The sequence below is a fragment of the Oryza brachyantha genome, chromosome 8 (genome assembly GCF_000231095.2).
Source record: "Oryza brachyantha chromosome 8, ObraRS2, whole genome shotgun sequence".
Classification (NCBI taxonomy): domain Eukaryota; kingdom Viridiplantae; phylum Streptophyta; class Magnoliopsida; order Poales; family Poaceae; genus Oryza; species Oryza brachyantha.
Genome location: NC_023170.2, coordinates 8,988,366 through 9,008,309, shown reverse-complemented (window position 1 = coordinate 9,008,309; position 19,944 = coordinate 8,988,366). Strand labels below are relative to the sequence as shown.

Below are 19,944 nucleotides of genomic sequence, written 5' to 3'. Positions count from 1 at the left end.
GTAAGTCAATAAACATAGTATAGTCAGTAGTTGCCCATTGACTTGGAGCATTATCCCTATTAAGTAGTTTGAAATCGACATCTCAACAATTTGATCCCAATACTTATATAAGCACTAACTTGGTCGGTTGATTAGCCAAGTCTTCTAAACTACTCTCATCGGAGTATACCATGAAAGTGCATCTAGGCCCCTAATTTGTTTTAGTGATTTATGACAATCAATTGGCAAGGACTAATGTTTTATGTGAGATTGCGAAGGTGATGATTAGTCCCCATAAAAGAAGTCGTTGCATTGCCCATGTTGAAAAGAGAAATGGTATAATTGTCTTCGTGTGTGTTGTATGAAGAGGGGTATTGCAGAGAAATCTAGGAATGAGTCTGATGCTCAAAAATATTTTTGTAGTCTCTTGCATTCTGTTGGTGATATGGGTATGGGGGTACCCATAAATGCTGGAAAGGTGCCCTAAACTCGCGTGGCGTGCCCAGGAAAGGACCTGGCGTGAGTCCTGGATATGGGCTTTCTCCAATATCAGGGGTTAGGCCGCCCTAACCCCCTTCTCGCTATGTCGGCATAGCAAGCGGGGGTGCACGAGTGCCCTCGTAGAAAGATAAACTGTTTGGCACATAGACGCTGGCATCCGAGGGGAAGTTAGGGCATCCTGATGCCCTGCCCCGCATAAGGGCTAGGCGATCGTGACAGCCCTATCGCCCTCGGTCCCACGCACAAGGACTATGGCCACTCGGACCCATGCGGCGCCCCTGTAGGGGTCGGGCCCGAGGTTCGGCAAGGAGGCCAACCCCCGTAGAATGGGGTTGGGCCACTCGAAGCCACATGGCGCGCCCCTAAGGGGGTCGGGCCTGAGGGCTTGCGGGGAGGTGACACGCCTTGGGAGGAAGATTGAGCCATCCCCTCGTAGCGCGGAGGACACGCGTGTGATGTGTCACGCGTACGACCATGACAGGCCCCCAACGGCCAACTACTCGCATTTAATACGCACCATACGGTGAGTAAAGAAGACTGTGCGCTAAGCTCTCTCATTATATCGAAGGGACGGGGGTGATCCCGTCACTTGGACCAAGTGACACGCCTTTGCCAAAAGGCGTGGCCTGTCACCGACTAGTCATTGTCGCATTTAATACCCCTGTGACTCGTGTGAGAGAAAGGGAGTCTCCTCTTTTATCCACCGGGTCCAGGGGTTCACTCCACCTACCCTCTGACTGATGGGACCAAGCATGTTCAACACGGGTGACATGCACAACTACCCTCTGACGGACCAAGACCGATGCGATGGCTGCAGGTCTTCGCATCACCAAGCCTTAGCATGATGATGATCTACTTGTTAGTAGTTGGTAGGACTGTGGCATTGTGGTGACCCCTTGCTACTATAAAAGGAGGCCCTGTTCCACCTAAAAGGGGCTCGGATCCGAGCCAGAAAAGGGGAAATACCTTCCCAAAGAAGGCTTGTACTCACCTTTCTTAGTGACCAAGCAACAGGAGTAGGTTTTTCAACTCTTTCCTTAGAAACCCATATAATTCTCCGTGTTCAACTCTTTCATAGGGACCTTAACCTCGCACCCCTGGGCCGAACTAAAAAAGGAGGGTTCGTCGAACTCCCGCTAGTGCACTCCAACAGCTAGCGCGCCAGGTAGGGGGTGCGTTGTTTGGGTTCAGAAATCCCTCCTACCATCGCTCGACGAGAGCACCAGGGTCGTGCTCCCACATATGGCTAGGGGCTACGCAGAAGGCGTGGCTACCGCCGCTCGACGGGAGCACCGGTGTCATGCTCCCACACGTGGCCGGGGGTTACACAGAAGGCGCGGCCACCGCAGCTGGACGGGAGCACCGGTAGCACGCTCACATGTTGTCGTGTCGGCTTCGACACGGTAGCGCCTGTAAGATATCTTCCTCACCATCACAAACTTCATATGATAGGATCCGTGTCTTATTCATTTTATTGTCAATTTCCTATAATGATTGCCTTCAGTTATTGCTTTGGGAATCTTTTCCTCTTTATTTGCTCGCAAGTTTGCATGTTGCTACGAGGATACTCTTTCCCCGTCCTCGGTGGTGAGTGGGGACTAGTTGTAGCACACGCCAAGGTGCTTGGGTTAGATCGGCTATGTGCACCGAGGACAAGTGTTCGTGACGTGGACCGTGCCCCGGATACCACCTAAGATCCGAGGTCTCGAGCAAACCCCCTCCGAGTCGGGGCAGCTCATATCTTGGCAGAGGAATATTGCATTCTACATGGCCAGTTTCATTCCAGACATTGCCAATGACCAGACGCCATGGGTCACCACTCATCCTCACGCATTGCTCGAACTTGTTCCCATTAAGAGGCTACCGAGAGGTCGAGAAGAGCAAGCCAAGTGCCCACGAATTTCTGTCGTGAGAATGTATACATGCAAGTCGAACACATGCCATAGATGATGTAGGGAGACGAAGGACGGGTGCCCAAGGTGTTGGTCTTTCTTTGAGCATCCCCGAGCCCCAAGGTCTCGAACAAACCCCCTCCAGGTCGAGGCAGCTTAAACCCTAGTGGCAAGTGGCGTGGCTCGGAAGATTAGACCGATGGTGTTGTCGAGGTTCCTCCTACTGTTTAATTATCGGCTAAACATGAGTTTATTTTCAATTCCTCATATATATTATGTGTCGGCCCCCTCTCTTTTCGCTTGATGTGTGAACGGTTGAGCCAACCATCAGAATAAAAGGATAATGGGATCGGTCGTGCCGTTGCGCCAAAGGACATGTCGGGCAGCGAGCCGTGCCCTGAGCACCACCGGATCCTGACGTCCCGAGCAAACCCCCTCCGGGTCAGGGCAGCTTAGACCTTGGCAATGGGTTTGTGGTATTCAGCCTGGCCACTCTCAACGATGACATGCTCCCAAGGCCTTTGCACCCGTGCTTTGCCCAAAATCACTATTCACCCCCTCTATACCTTGATTTACTCTTTCATATCATACTAGATAGAATAGGACATAGATGGAAAGGACAAGATCACCTAGCAAGGACATCAAAGACCCTATACACAATCAACTCATACAAGTTTATCTTTGCAAGTCCTACAAGGATATGATGGATAAAAAGGACCCAAGGCAAGCCTACTACTTTGGGACCACAACCAAACTTGCTACAAGACGACATGGGGATGTCGACAACAATGCTCGACACATCCAAATATATAGTTAAGAAAAGTGTTACATGTCCATGACATGTTAGACTTAAAACATCATATTCCAACTATTCGACAACTTGCTTAACGCTATCTTCTTATCTACTAGATTTACACAAGCACCTAACTAGTCCATTACTTTGGTCGGCAACAAAATAGCATTTTTTAACCAAGGAGCGCACCTTAGACTCTAACATTGTCGCTCTACTCAAACTACTTAGGATGTGTTTAAGGTTTGACCACACAAGATTGATGTCCATTTGCGTCGTCATTATCAATGTTTCTGCGTTGTGACGCAAACTGCTTGTCTCCTCAATCTCAGGGGAATCAATAAGCTCCGCTTTGAGCCTTTTGACTTCAGAACACTTACTTTGAATCAGATCAAGCAAGGATTCACACTCCATCTCATTGGTATTTTCATCTGAAATTAATAAACAAAAGAAGGGCCACATTACAAAAAAAAGTATGCATAAGATATGACATGACATGAAAAAAACCCCCACCTTTAATGGAATTGAATCGATGAGGGCCTTTATATAGACTAGAAAACTCCCTATGTGGTTCCATTTGTTTGAAAATGTTGGCTTCACTTGCCATTGTATTTTCTTTTTCCTTAATGAGCGTTAGAAATTTTTGTGTGCTTTTGGGAGCCATGCCCCTGTTGTCGAAAAAATTTTAGTCATGACCAACAACAAATGTAAGCAAATTTGCCTCCCCTAGGTCATTAGAAAATTCAATTAACCAAAGTAGGAGTGACAAGAGGTAAAGCAGATTACTCGTCCAAAGTGGCCAGTCGAGTAGCAACCAAGCCATCTCGTTCTTGCTTCAATTCCACAAGTTGTGAAGTGAGCTCAAGAAAGATTTCAACGCTACGGTCAAGGAACTATCCAAAGGCAATGAGTGAGTATAACCCCAAGGCAAAACCTAAAAGCCAAAATAAAGCACTGAATGCAAACCTCATTCATCAAAGACTTCATAGTCTCAACCTCTTGAACACTATTATTGGAGGAATCAAACAACATAGCCTTTCTTTTGTTTTTCCTTCTGACTTTTGAGGCAACCAACTCCTCATTATCCATCACCGGGATGTTCTCATGCTTGCCAACGCTACTCTTGCCTTTTGTATTTTCTAGTCTAGTACAAGACAATGGCATGACCTTGTTTGCTTCACCGATGATGTGTGTTTGGTCTTGAGAGACATAGTCAACTTGATCCTTAGAAGACCTTTGAGTCTTGATAATATCCCCTTTAGGAAAAGGAGCATGCCTAGTTCTCTGCATCATGATAATACATCAAATACACTTTAGTACTATGAAGGAATGAAATTGAAGGGTTCCAAGATTGTTGAGATCTAGCGATAAGCCCTCCATCATTAAGGGAGCACGTCAATTGCAAAATGTTACTTAGATTCCTAGTAATCATGGTGGATTCCTGTTAATCATGAAATAACCCTAGTTAAATTTTTATGGTTTTCTTTTAAAACATGAAATTTTTGAAAGGAATATAAAATGCCACTCTTATTAAGATCCATGATGTTTGCACCTTTGCAGTACACCATTACAATATGATTCCAATGTATAAAGATAACCATTCTTGTCACTTATGGTAAATTCGTACGAAACCTCCTTTATCCAAAAGTTTGGCACGGTATCATCGGGTTCACAAACTTAAACTTCCCATATTTAGGATTATGGGGAAATGTTATGGTTGTCACTCATTTCTTTGAACTATAACTAGGGCTAGATAAAAAGCTCATGCCTCGATAGCTAGCTCAGCTCGACTGAACTCGTTTCAATTTCTTAACGAGCCAAGCCACCATTTTAGCTCATTTGTGATAACGAGCCAGCTCGAGCTGGCTCGCAAGTTGCATCAAAGTAATTTTCTAGATTACTTTATGCTTTGGTTCTTATAATTTAAGCAATCTTGATCATGAAATTATAGAGGCATGAAATTAAATTTAGATTGTGTTTTCATATTTGAATTAAATTTAGATTATGTTTTTTATATTTATATTTTTATGGTCATTGCAAATGTTCAGTGCAAAGAATCCATGAAAATGTTGTGGTTGGTAAGCCTAACGAGCTAGCTTGAGTTGGCTAATGAGCTAAGCCGAGCTAGTCTGCTTGCTCATTTAGTTAACGAGCCGAGCCAAGCTAGCCCCGCTAACCTAACGAGTTATAACAAGTCGTGCCGAGACGAGCTGGCTCGGCCTCCAGCCCCAACTATAATCAAATAGCTACGACCTCTGTTCCAAAAGGTAAGCATTTAGGGATTTCAATCTTTATGCCCTAGTAGTTAGATTGCTTTTGAGAAATATATCATTGCCAAGAAGCCTTGCTTTGATCATACAATCAACATACACTACGATTGCTATCCATGGTACGCTAGGAACTTCTTTGCTTAGTTATAAATTCAACATTATCTACAAACGACGTCACAAAGATAATGAATCCAACAATTGTAGGTAGATCCAAGATTTTTTTTTTCTCGTCGCAAGGGTCTTAAAAAGCACAATCGCATTAGTTGGAAGGGATAACATCACTATCGCCCAAACAAACTACTCATTCTAGTATTCAATGTTGTAATAGTTGACATTTAGAAATGTCTCATGTGATCAATGCTTACCTAGTCAACTAACAAGCCTAGTTGCTCGATCATGGAGTCATCAATGGCTAGTCAATTTGACTTATTAAGAGGTCAAAGTTGGTCCTAGTTGGCCAATTTTAGTCAATAGCTAATCCGTTATATGGACCAAGTATAAGGTGGAAATTGGTGCGAGCCAACATTTTTAGATTCAAGAGAGTAGATTATGAGGATAAAGGTGGCTAGCTTTAGCCTAAACCACCCCAAACTCTCACATGGCATCTCCAACTTTTTGATAGCATGCACCTTCATGCCCATGCTCATGTTGGGCCTTCACTCACCATACTACTAGGCTCCCTTCGTGCGAGTTAAAGGTGTGCACACACCAACCACCGACATAGTCATGAGGGGAATAGCCCGTTGTGGTTCCACGAAACCCAGGGCACCCAATGAAGCAAAACAGGGTGATGGCACAACATTTGACACATACAACATGAATGACGACACATCAGAGTGAAAGAGAGTACAGCCCAGGCGAGGAATTATCTTAGATAAATTAGTTGAGAGATTAGTTTTGCTTGTTAATGATTTCTGTTATATAAAGGATTGTAATCATATGTTTAGATCAATCAATGCAGAAGATCACCTCCTAGTGGGCGTTGTCTTGAGCGCACTTCATGACCAACCGACAATCACCTCCTAGTCACAAGTAAAATTTGCACCATCTACAGGTTAACCCTAGTTCGATGGGTACTCACCTCGATATTGACCAATGAGTCAACCTCAGCCTATTTTATGGCTAGATAGAACCCCTTTCACAACAAGACGATTGGTTTGGCCAACTAGGTGCTACCCAAACACAAGGTTAATGAAACTACCAGCAATCATGCAACCAAACATGACATTTCAACTTTGGTAACAACCAAGCCTAGAGTCATACTAGCAAACCAACATAGCATAGAAAAAACATTCCTTACTAGCATGTGGACATGAGAAGAGCCCAATTCATAATTATCCATCATTTTTAGTAACTATAACCTATAAACAACATGGATTTGTTTTGGGGCTCATCATACTTTATTACCTGCTTATAAACAATGCCAAATAGCTTAAGGCAAACAATGTGATCCTTAAAAGCTTATTTAATTAGCAAAGTAGATTATGTTTCACAATGAAATTGCACCTTCCATGTTTCCAGGTGTTTTCGCCGGATAATAAATAATGTTTAGTAACATGTAGTTATAAAAGCACAATTAATTATCACGATTAGAAAATTAATGATTAACTGATAGCTTAACTTCCATGTACCTGAATAACAAAATCTTTGCATGTCCCAAAGGATCCTTCCTTTCCCGCTATACTTACTAACCTGAAAAGAAGGATAGTGCAACTAAAAATATGAACTGGAGAAATAATTTACGTGTTAGCAATACCACAATAAATTAACATGAGACATGAACAAATTGAGTAAGAGACATAAAAGTGTTCTAGTTTAAGAGAAACCTAGCCAATTAAATAACTTCAGTCACGTCTATTGAATTATTCAGTAGCACAGCCACAATATATACATACCATGTGTGAGTAGTTTAAATTAAGGAAAAATTTCAAGACTATCATTATAATTTCATTTCAGTCAATTTTTCCTACCATCGGATTTACTTTAAGATGCGTGCATGCTACTGGGCTTAGACTGTTGTGTCTTTGGTAACGGGCTGAATGTCTCTCCCTAGCCCCATGTTGGAGATTTTTTCCCCTCACCGTCGCATATTCCCCCATCTTCATCTGGCCATCTCGTACTCACTTACGGAGTAATTTGTTTCTACAGCCATGGTGGCAGGGCTAAGGAGGAGAGGAAGGGGGAGGCGCAGAGGCTGGCGGAGGTGGTGGCTGCGCTAGAGTGATCCTGGCTGATCCGTGGCTGCTCTGGCCAGTTGGGTAGGAGGAGGGCACGGGGGGCTATGTGGAGGCCAAGGAGGTGAAGGTGCTACCGGCGGAGCCGGTCGACAACGGAGAGGATGAGGTATGTAGAGAGTATGATTTTTCTATCTTTCAGGTTGCTAAAACAATCTCATTAGGCTTTTTTTTCCTATTATGATTCATTTGTAGGTGATTTATTGGAAGAGCTAAGGTTTGTGTGGTTTCAATTTGGTTACTGTGCCTAGTAATCTAGTATGTTTATCTTGCATAGGACCATGTGATTTATAAGGAATTCGTGAGGTTTCTGCAATTTTTCTTGTCTATAAGCTCCATGTTCTAAAATATGAAGTCATAGTTGTCACGCCCAGAAATTCCTCACACGAATTTCTGAACTTAATTGTGTATTAAATCCCTGTCCAGAAATTCCTCACACGAATTTCTAAAATATGAAGTCATAGTTGTCATAGTTGTCATGCTCCAAATCCCACCTTATCCATTTTGGCATGTGGTTAGCACTTAATTACTTCCAGGGTTTCCCGTGAACCGGTCCTTAATTACCATGGGTGCGACTCTCAAAACCATGCACCCACAGCCCACCATTATCAATATTTTAGTTGACATTAACCCATACCGGGTAGTGAATCATTATCTCGGCTATTCAGAACTAAGCATACTTAAATGTGATCCCATGAGCTATTTGTTCTAAGCATGGCTAAGCATTAACCTAGGCCTGACTCTAATCAAGTTACCCCTGGTCCAGCAATGAATAAAGTTGGATAAACAACGGCATAATAATAAGGTTTACCCGAAAATAACATAAAGTAAGTACTTTAATTAAAACAATGCATATTTGAAGTAATAAAGCGGGGAATTTGCAATAATGGGTTCAATATGTTCAAGGATGAGTGTCACTTGCCTTGCTCTGGCCCTTGGGGAACTTCGGCGACGATCTCGAAGTAAACCGGCTCTTCGGCGGGGTCCGAATCTAAGCGACAAAGCACAAAAATAAATAAAACAGGCACAAACTCTACTGAAACAACAAAAGAAACTATTTTTAATGGATTCTTGATAATTTTATGAATTTAATGAAATTTGAATGGACCTAAACGGAGACTAGATGAATTACTTATGAATTTTAGAAGTTTTCTGGGTTTTTTAACTAAACAGAAAAGTCCTAAATCAATTATTGCGCAATTAATAGGGCTGCTGACGTCAGCGAGGAGAGAGAAAACTGACGGCTGACAGGTGGGGACCACCTGTCGGTGAGAGAGAGGGGGAGGAAGAGACTGACACGCGGGCCCGGGGAGGAGAGAGAGGAGGCGGGCGCGGGGAACGACTGACGAGTGGGGTCCACTCGTCAGCGAGAGAGGAACAGAAAGGAGCAGAGCGCGCGGTCGGGCGGACGGCGGCGACCGGCGGGAGCGGCGGGCGATGCGGCGGCAGCGGCACACGGCGACGGCGGCGCGACGGCGACGACCGGCGAGCGGCGACGGCGCGACGGCGACGACGCGGCGGCGACGAAAGCGCGGGCTCAACCGGCAAAATCGCGGCGACGGCTGGCACGGCGACGGCCGACGGCGCGTGCGGCGCAAGCGACGGCGGCCAAACGTCGGCGACGCGGAGGCGACGACGACCACGGCGGCCGGCGGGAGCGGCGAGCTTCGGTCTCGTCCGGCGACGGCGCGCGACTCGGCGGCGGTCGGCCGGAAAGGGGGAGAGAGAGGAGAGGAGGGTGCGGGTGCTCACCGGTGGCGGCGAGGGCGCGGGCGGGTCGGCGAGACCGAGGCGGAGGTGGCGACGCGGGCGGGTGCGGGAGATCAGCGGTGGCGGCGGAGATCGATCGGCGGCGGCGAGGCGACCGGGCGCGACGGCGACGACGCGACGGAGGAATGCGCGGCGCGGGGACGTTCACCGGCGACGACGAGGACGGCGACTGGTCGGCGACAGCGACGCTGAGGTGATGACGCAGCTGGACAGCGGCAAGGGCGTCCGACGGCGAAGTTGCGCGGCGGCGGCGAGAGGCAGCTGCGCGGCGGCGACTCGAGCGGACGGCGGAAAGTGAGCGACGGCGCGCGGCGGCTCGGGATTTATAGGGTGGCGGCACCGGCTAGGGCGGGCGGAGGTTGGAGACCGAGTCGGCGACGACACGGTCTCAGCGGCGGCCGTTGCGGCGGCGGCGGTTGCGGCGCGGCGGTGGACTCGGACTCGGCCGGCGCGGCGCGGGCGCGGGCGGGCAAAACGGTCACTGACAGGTGGGCCCCACCTGTCAGTGGCGCGTGAGAGAGGAGGGAGGCGGCGCGGACTCGCGGCGCGGGCGACGCGGCGAGCTGGGCCGAGCGGCGGCCCAGGCGGGGCGCGCGCGGGCGGAGGGAAACTGCCGGTCGGCTGGGCCGGCCGAGGGGGAGTGGGCCGGCTCGGCTGGGCCGGCCCGGGAAGAAAAAGAAAAAGAAAAAGAGAAGGAAAAAGAGAGAGGGAGGAAAATTGGACTTCGGCCCAATTTGAGAAGGAAGGGAAAAAGAAAAGAAAAAGGAGGGAAAAAGGAAAACCCCACTTTTGCCGAGTTTTAAATTAATTTGTTTGGCCAAATTTTATACTTCTGCAATTTAAATTTAAATCCAGTTAGTCGATTTGCAAGCCTCGATTTAGTTGAATTAATTCCTTTTAGAGGGATTTTTCCTGAGTTAATTAAGCCAATTGTTACTTACGAATTTCTTTTTACAGTTTAGGCTTAGGACGAAACTCCGGGTGTGACAATAGTCTACGCAACTGAGGTTTTTGCTTGGGTAGATGTTTATGCTCAGGTTTTCGGGGGTTCCCATGGCAGCTGTTTTTTTTTATCTTAGGTTTTCTGTTGCGAATGACCAAGCGCATGAATGCGGGTTTATTTGTAGCTCGTTTTTTTTTCATATCCAGTACTAACATTTTGTGTTTTAGACAAAGGATGAAGGGGGGCAAGTCGATTTTGTCTGCACGAGCAATGAATTGGCCAATTGGCATGCACTGTTTAGCCTAATTTTTGTGTGATTTAATTTTTTTATTAATGCAGTCATTCTTTCGGTGTTAAAATTGATGTACATGAACACAAAATTTTGCATCAAACTCACATAGTAATGTTGCATTATTTTTAGCATCTAGTTAATAGTTGAGTGCATTCTATTAATTTAGCACAAGGCTTTTGTCAAGCACTTCTTTTTGAATGCAACTTGTTTTTTACTTGCGATCTATTTTGTTCATTTTTTTCTACTTGAATAGTCCGGCTATGCCTTTCTAAAGAAAAGCAGCAAACTGAACTTTATGTTTTGTGATTTCAATGTTAGGAGAAAATAATTACCCCCTATAAGCAAATTCTACTGTAAATTTGTGCAACTTCAATTATAAGTTTTATGCAACTATTGAATTGTAGGGTGACCTCAGGCAGGTGAAGAGGGATCCCTGTTTGCGGTCAACAGAGGGACGATGTTTTGGTTGGGGATGGGAGATTTGGATTTGCTCCCCTAGGGATCCCTGTTTGCGGTCATCAGGTGACATTTGGATTGAGCTCAAATGGGCAGCTCACAGTTTTGTTAGCAAGATATTCACTCTCGTGTAATTTTCTGCCATAGCATAGTTTTCTGCCACTATTTTGTCCATTTGTGTACTTGCAGGCAAAAATGAACTTCTAATCACATTTTTTTCCATGTGCAATTCCTGTCCTAAGTCCTAACCACGATTGACTTTTAGTTTTTTACCCAGTTTTCTCTTTTTTTTGGGTCTGCCTTTTCATGTGCCTTTTTATTCATGTGATGTATATAGCTATTACACCAGATTTTATACTAGATATTATTTTGCTTTGCCAAAATCTAATTTAAAATTTTGTATTTACTAGTTCTTTGATTTCTTTTTTATTAACTATCACTCATTTATACCTGCAAAATGCGTATACTAAATCTGCACATTTCGTAACCTACAGTTGCATAATTTGTAAATATGCAACTTTAGTATAATCGAAGCGCAACTTCAATATAAATTAGGTGCAATCATAGTTATTTTCTTCATCTTGGTTCGCTTTATGTCATTCCATCTAATTTTTCCACCTAGCTAGGCAATTTTGTTTGGTTGAGATTTCTTTGCTCCTCAGAATCGATCTAAACTTTGGTATTTTCGATCTCTCGTTCAGCTACCAGTCACCTAAAGTTGCCCAACATATATACTAAATTTGCTCATAGCTTGACCTATACTTGCATAATAGGCCAATTAGCAACTTTAGTATATACAAGATGTAACTTTAGTATAAACTAAGTGGAATAATAGGTTTTAGAGGTTTGGGAAGTATTTTGTTTGAGCACAAATCCAGATGGGGTGTGGTGTTGCGGGTTTCTTTGTTTCAGTTATAGCACTCCATGTTCAGGGGAAAGTATCCTACTAAATTATGAAGGAATCTAGCAGCATGGCTAAGCTTTTGTTTTTTTACACTTGGGTGATGCGCTTACTGTTTTTGTTTATGGCAGCAATTTCGTTTATACTGGTGGGATGTGACATGCAAATAAAAAATAATTAGTCACCGGGATCATGCAAATGGAGGGTTACCTCAAGGTTCGCTATTTGGTGTGGATGATGGGAAATTTTTATTTGTATGTTTTATATAAAAAAATTGGGATTAGTCTACTGATGTAACACTCGATAGCTTTTGCTGCAATTTTGGTTTTGGGGGTGAAGATGAATTGTAGTATCAAGTGGTGAGAGCGATGTTGTGGAGGTGCTACATCCCAGATGCACACAAGCCAATAGGGGTAGTATTATGCTAAAGCTCTGGATTTGTGAGTTTTTGGTCCATCAAAGTCATGATATATTTCAATTTAGAGCAGCTTTTCGGCTTTTATTTTTCAGGCATGATGATGATATCATCATCGATGTTTTGCTGCTAGAATTCATGGCTTTCACTGCAGTTTCTTGGGACTAGAATTAATTACATTATTTTTGCTTGGAAATATTTCTATGTTATATTTGATATTGACTGAAGTTGTTAACAATAACATCTTGTTGCACTGGTGTATTTTGTAGAATGGCAACTTCCTACACTACTAACCAGTGACGAAGAACATTAGCCGATGAGCATACTATCAACATCGATGGATAAGATGATATGAAAGCCGGGGAAAAATATTGATGTTTGGATTATAAATTTTGTGACTTGTTAATTCACTAAGCACTCAGATCCTATGGTGGCCATTGTGGATATGATGGATATATTTTATATGTGAAGAGATGTTGGACTGAGCATAGCCTCGTGTAGTCCAATTAGCTCATTTTGTATTCAGGTCTGTTTTAACATGGTCAGGATTTGGTGAATATTTGTTATCCTAAGTGTTCAGAACAATTTTAATTGTATGTGTTTCAAACGATTTGGTTAGATAGACAAAGTCAATTGAATGAAACAAAAGGTTATCTTGGAAATTCAACGGAACCAAATCCTAGCTTAATCATAAGAACAAAAAATAACACAAATGACTATAAAAACTAAACCCAATAGTGCTACAGGACCTCAAAGCGAAAAAAGGAGCCCAAAAAAATCCCACTGGGGTGGAGCTCCTTCAACGTGTTTTGCTTACGCTAGAAGCCAAAGCAAAAAAAAATAAAGCTCAAAAAACACCAAAAGCCCATACTTGAGGAAGAGAGAGAGCATATACAGAGCCCAGACTTTTGTTTCTGGACTAAAAAGCCTAAAACTACAGCAACTCAAGTGTCCGCATTGGGAGGAGGAGGGACAATACACCAAAAAAATTGACTGACACGTAAGAAAAAATCAGTCAACTTCTAAATAGACAGTGCTTTATAATTTTGCTAAAAAGACGATATGTTGTGTGCCTCACATGTCAGTGAGATTCCAATAGCATATATCCAACATTACAAAATTATAATGCACTGTTCAAATTTAGCCACAGCCCACAAGAGAACATGTGAAAGTACCTCTTTTCTGCGGCGCAAGGAGAGATCCTGGCTGTTGCTCTCTTAAGAATTGAAGTGCCCGCTTGCTTTTCTTGCCGATTCACAACTTCTGAACTGATCGGGGCAGCAGAAGCCCCAACAATAGGTGGTTCACATAGCATATCCACTTTTAAGTCATTTGTTGCATGCGCATGCTGTAGAAGATTATGTCCCATCGGGTTACCGATGGGTCCCTCTTGAGTTTGATCGCATTGCCCTCTTGGTTTTGTTGACCCCACAACATATTCTCGTGAAACTTCATCGATGTTGCTTACATAAGTAACTTTAACCTTTTTCTTAGCAAGATCTTTTATTCTCTTAATTTTTGGAGCTAAAGGGAACTTTATATGATCCCTACAAGGTGTTTCCATAGTAGCATCAACATCATGATCCCTGCGACATTTGAAAATAAGTTTGCTTGTCACTGCACCAGCCAGTAAGTGGAACACATCAAGAGAAAACTTACATGCAGTAGATGAAAATTGTTTCATTATTTCCTTTAGGAACCTCCCAAGCACGTGTTGTGATATTCACATCCATCGTTTCAAAAGAAATTTCCCTACAAATACAGTTAGATATCGCGATGAAATGAGAATAAGACAGTCATATATAAACAAAATAAACCAAAAGAAACTAATCTGGATATTGTAGAGTACATTGGCAAACATTTTCTGTGATATGACTTTACACAGCGTCTACAGGCCGCAAGCCACATGTCCCTTTCAGCCCTGTCCTCCATTTGTTTACACTTAGAGAACCAATGTGCCGGACATGTAAATGGCATTCCAGCCACAATGTGTTTCTCCAATTCACAGGCTCCATCGGAATCACCAGGCTCAAGTAATGTTGCCACACACTTGGGATGGTAGAAGTGCCCACAAGATGAATTACAACATTGAAATACCTGTAGTAGAATAGACATAAGAAACATAGGATTAGAAGAGTCAAGAGTTAAGATAGTCCAAGTACATTAAAAATTTATAATTAGCTCTCTGTTGGATATTTGTCCAGCTAGAATTCAAGAGTAAGAGGCTACACTTTTGATGCCTGAACTAAACAACACAAATAGTTATAGCAAAAAATAATTGCAGGGCTTCAATAGTCACCTAACATCAATCAACATAAGAAAGCAATACATACAGAGTAATTGATCATGATCAGATTTATAAGCCCACTTGGATATCGAGCATTTAACCATGATTAGGAATTATATCACATGCAATGAGCATAATGGAAGCTTCAGAAAAGAGGGCCCGGCAAAGCTTTTCTTGCCAAGAATCATTCAGCGATTATACCTTTTATTGTAATGACACCGAACGGCCATGCAGCTCATGACCAACAATGACGTGCACAGGAATAATCACATGCACAAGAATAGTAGCAAAGCAAGAAAGAAAATAAAGAAAAACAATCAGTTGATGAAAAAGTAAATATACAGGAAGATGGAACGTCAAGGAGGAATGAGATTTTAAATTCTTTTTTAATTAACAAGGCAACGATGTATCTAATATTTGAATTAAGGAAATACACATATCATCCAGGGAACCTCAAGGCAATAAGAAACGGATACTGTAATAAGAGAGGAAACACAAAATAATCGGCTAAAAATCCTGGATGAAAGACGAGCACTGCTTCCAAATGGGAACTGCATTTGCTACAAGATCCCAAGAGGTTCAATATTAATTACGCAGTTCCACGGTCATGCAAGGATGCAGTATGTCACCTTAGGATTTGTCTCATGTGAAGAATCAAGCTTGCCACATTTGAAACACTGGTGTTGCTTGTACTGGCAGTTCGAGCAAATGAAAGTAGGTATTTCCTAGTAATATGCATAAATGCCATTATCATAATTTGAATTAGGAAATGGAAACAACAAAAAGATGCAGCCTAAGTCATGAATACTTCGGAAATCTACCTTTACTTCACGAGAAGTGTAGCCGAGAGTTTCGCAAAATGATTCCACACCATCTTTCTGCTTGGGATGAAAAGACCTTTTGCATTCACCTTTACAGCTGCATGATACCATTACGCTGAGGATTGGGTGCACTCAGGATTTCATATAGTATACCATAATAGTGTTCCCATGGAGCATAAAGGAAGCTCACAAGCAACTAATGCAATGGATTCTTTAACAAGTCATACATGTTTACATGGAAAGCATGAAGAAAGAAAGGGGGTATTAAGAGGAAGCAGGAACTTGACAAATACATTCTTCATATCATCCACATCAATATCTTAGGTAAGCATGAACGAAAATGCTCCAACATAAATGCTGCAATAAATAAACAGTACAGTTTGAAATGTGTAGCAATTTCAATGTTTGCCCAAAAAAAAAGGATTATCAGAAGATGAATGAAAAAAGAAGGGTTCCAAATGAGAACAGAAAGGTAGAATCACAAGCCCTAACCAAATTCTAAAGCATGCATATTTATAATCATAGTAAGGCCACGTTCAACATGGTGGAAGGGAGGGTTAGTTATCCGGTACGGAAAACATAGCAATAGATTGGTACATGGTTAATTAATTATTATTAATAATTGTTAAAAAATGTAAAATAGATTAATATGATTTTTTAAAACAACTTTCCGAAAGAATTTTTGCAAAAAAAAATACGCCGTTTAGCAGTTCAGGAAATGTGCGCGGGAAAAACAAGGGAATCTGGAATTAAGAGTGTCGAATGCGGCCTAATTATGACAGGTCGATAGACAACACTATGGACCAGTATTTGTATTTAGCAGGTCTCTTCGTTAAGGTGGTAAGACAACACCTTAAAGCAATCAAAAGAATGAAAAAGAACAAGAGTATGACAAAAAATATGGGCCACGATTGTAACCAAGCAACCACTACAATAGTACTGTGCACTAAGTTCAACCCAACAGCCCATTTAAAGCCCACCCAATTAGGTATGTTCCCTGTCTTGCCCTACAACAGGTGCCCAAGCATTGATCTCTCCCAGAGCACCACACTTCTCTGCTGCATCCTTCTCTCCTCGATCTCTCTTTGCTCCATTCTCTCCTCTCTAGCAATCTCATGCTATAGGATGTAGTGATGGTGGAGGCTCATGGATCAGCTGCACACAAGCAGGGGACAGAGCAGAAAAGAGGGAAGGAAGGATGCTTGTCATGAGGCTGAGAGTAGCAGAGAAAGGGGAAGGGGGCAAGCTGACAGGAGGATGGCTCAGATCCATGGCTGGATGGACACACTGTCAGCTAGGGTTTCAGGAAGTATTCTGGCTCCCTACAAGCAACATTCCATTTGCTATGGCCCATAGATATAATATGCTATTGTTTACACATTTATATGTTGCAAGTAATCTGATGCATAACCCCCAATTAATAGCTTTTCTAAAGGTTATGAACTAACCTAATGATTTTTATCTAAAGATTCCAATTTTATTGTTTGGCACAATAGCCATAAGAAAACTTAGTTGTGTTAGTAACTGTGCAACTGTAATGAACAGTACAACTTCCAATAATCCCTTCTAATTAGAGTGAACAATAAATTCAGATTAGTGCATTATATGCGATTGACGTAGTTCCAATCCACTATAATTTCACCGATGAAGTCCAGTAATACAAAAGCTCCGTTGTAATTAATCTGCAGGTAATCAACCTCCGTTTGATAGGGTGGAACTGTGGAAGGCACATTTTTCTGCCAGAATCCACTATGCAGTATGCACTCACAAAACAGAGATTTAATCACCTAAGATAGTTTATGAAACTACCAGGTAAGTATTATGTTTTGTTTTAGAAAAAGTTTCTCAGATACCAACATTTTTTCTACGAAGAGTAACAAAACAGAGATTTAATCACCTAAGATAGCTTATGATACTACCAGGTAAGTATTCCGTTTTGTTTTAGAAAAAAATTACAGATACCAACATTTTTTTCTACAAAGAAAATGATGAAATTTTAGGTGTAAAAACTGGACTAAATTAAACAGATGTTAATTACGGGAATGGCATATTAGTATATATTTTATTTAGTATTGTACTAATTTATAATAAATTTTTGTTATCTTTTAAAGCCCATAGAATCAGACACCTAAATACCGACTAAGATTCTAAATCTTGTCATTATCTAAAGATAAAGATTCTAAGTCCTCTTTGTCAGTGTCCAAGTAACAGTAAAAGAATATGAAAATTATTTGCTTAACTTCAAAATACAGAACTGCATGTACCTCAGTAGAGTTCCCCCCTCATCGCATATTGCACACACTGGATCAGTATCATCGTCAGTAGCATCACTATAAGTATCACTGTCACCATTATCATCGCTGTTGCCATCTTCGGAGTAGTCACCATGGCTTGTATACGACTCATTGCTGACAATGAATGATTGCTTGGGGCTAGCTTTCCTCAATTCAGACTGAAGTCAAGGGACAATGCGTACCAAAAAATAATAATAAATTTCAAAAGGATTTGAATGCATACAATTTTAGCCATCTTTATAAAACCATATAACATAAAATACCTCAATGACGTTCCAACTATCCTTAATAAGTCTTCTCAGAATCTGTATACAAAAATATCATCTTCGTGACAAGTTGCTCATTGGTTTCATTACAGTATAAAACTGATATAAAAGAGTGTGAAATCCTAATGGTAGGTTTTAAACCAAACCCCACCCAGATGTTTTATGGTGGTAAATATAAAATCGTGCACTTATTATTTGTCGGACTTCCATAGAAAACTAGCAAAATTCCACTGTTGACAAAAGAACATCATACTGTTGAAAATAAATTAAAAAGTTCCATAAAAAATGATATTCAATAGTTTGCAATAGGGAGTGTTGTACATGATCATACATTTGGCAACATATTTATTGAATTGTTCTGTAATATATTTAAAAATGTTAAGAGTGAAATTTCTAAAAACTACAGTGGAAAAAGGTGGGGGTAGCAGATTCACACAGCCAATGTGGTCTTTTAACAAGAGTATAAGAATTAACAAAAAAATATTTTGCAAAAAAAAATATATGTTTATGAGGGAGTACCCACGTTGATCATATATAGGAAACCCCTTTTCAATGAAATTCAAAAATATCAAGGGCAATTTATAATATCTGAAACGGGAAAGGTGGGACGGCAGATACCACTACAAGGCTATAGACATGGCATCTTTCAATAATAAGAGTATAGGTGGTCAACTGTCTCATATTATCATGTATACAAGTTTATAGATTTAGGGACAATTATCGTATGTATCAATATTTTCAGATTGTAGTATATTTAGAGGGGATCCACTAAGATGAACTACCATGGTGCTGCTAGTTGCATTAATAACCCATTACTTTATTAACTTTCAAGGCTAAGCCAGCCAACCAACTTCTAAACAAGGTGTAAGTGATCGACCATATCTTACTATTCTATAAAGAAGTTCAGCATAAGCACAAAAAGGTGGCCTCTCAACACCACAGTTAAATTGCCATATAACATTGTTAAAATGGAATTTCATTTTTGTAAAACAGAGCATGAAAACATAATTTAGACTTTACAATTGCAGCTAGAAGAGCTCATCAATACACCGTCCATTTCCAGGAAAATCCAAGTTCTGAGGATGAATCTAGATATTAAGATATAGTCTGTCTAGACTAGATTTGCCCCCCCCCCCCCCCCCAAGAAATTGTGAATACCTTTGATTTCAATAGCGTTGGATCCTTCTTCACAAAATGCATGATCAGAGGATATTGCTTCCGTAAGTCATCTACCTCAGGTGGTTTAGTAACAAATGACCTATTCAGAAACAGCCAGATTGTCAAACTTATGTCACCTATGACCTGATAGTCAAGTCACTTTAGAAAATGACAAACAAGGGATGTAGGTGAGATACATAACCGTGGAAATGGACGAACAAAGGGATATATATGGGCCAGATACCTGAAAACTCCGCTGAGATTATTCGAAAGAGCTCTCTCATTGTGAGCAGGATGGCTTCTAACAAAGTGGATCATCTGCACTGTGATCAATACTGACCGCAATATCTTCTGCATACCCTTTGTGTGGTTTGAACAACCTTATCCATTTGTCCTTGTCCTCACTTGGAAGCACTGAGATCTTAGGCTTCTTACAGTCAAGATGAACCCTCCAAACTATGACATGCTTACACACATGCTGAAGACCTTCAGGGTCAGATCAAATATGTAGACACCCTTCTCATCACCGCCCTCAGAACTGGGTAGCTCATGATTTTCATCAAACCGAAATGGCAGAATGCTGAAAGAAACAAATTCATCGCCAGCCTTAAAGAAGTAGTTGTTCACACCCTTCAACTGTGGAACATCATCATCATCGTCATCAAACAACGTCAT

At 42.0% G+C, this 19,944-nt stretch overlaps 1 pseudogene; it reads right to left on the bottom strand.

The window, feature by feature from the left end:
* Positions 1 to 3,085: 3,085 nt before the first annotated feature.
* LOC107304756 lies at positions 3,086 to 19,944 on the bottom strand (annotated as a pseudogene).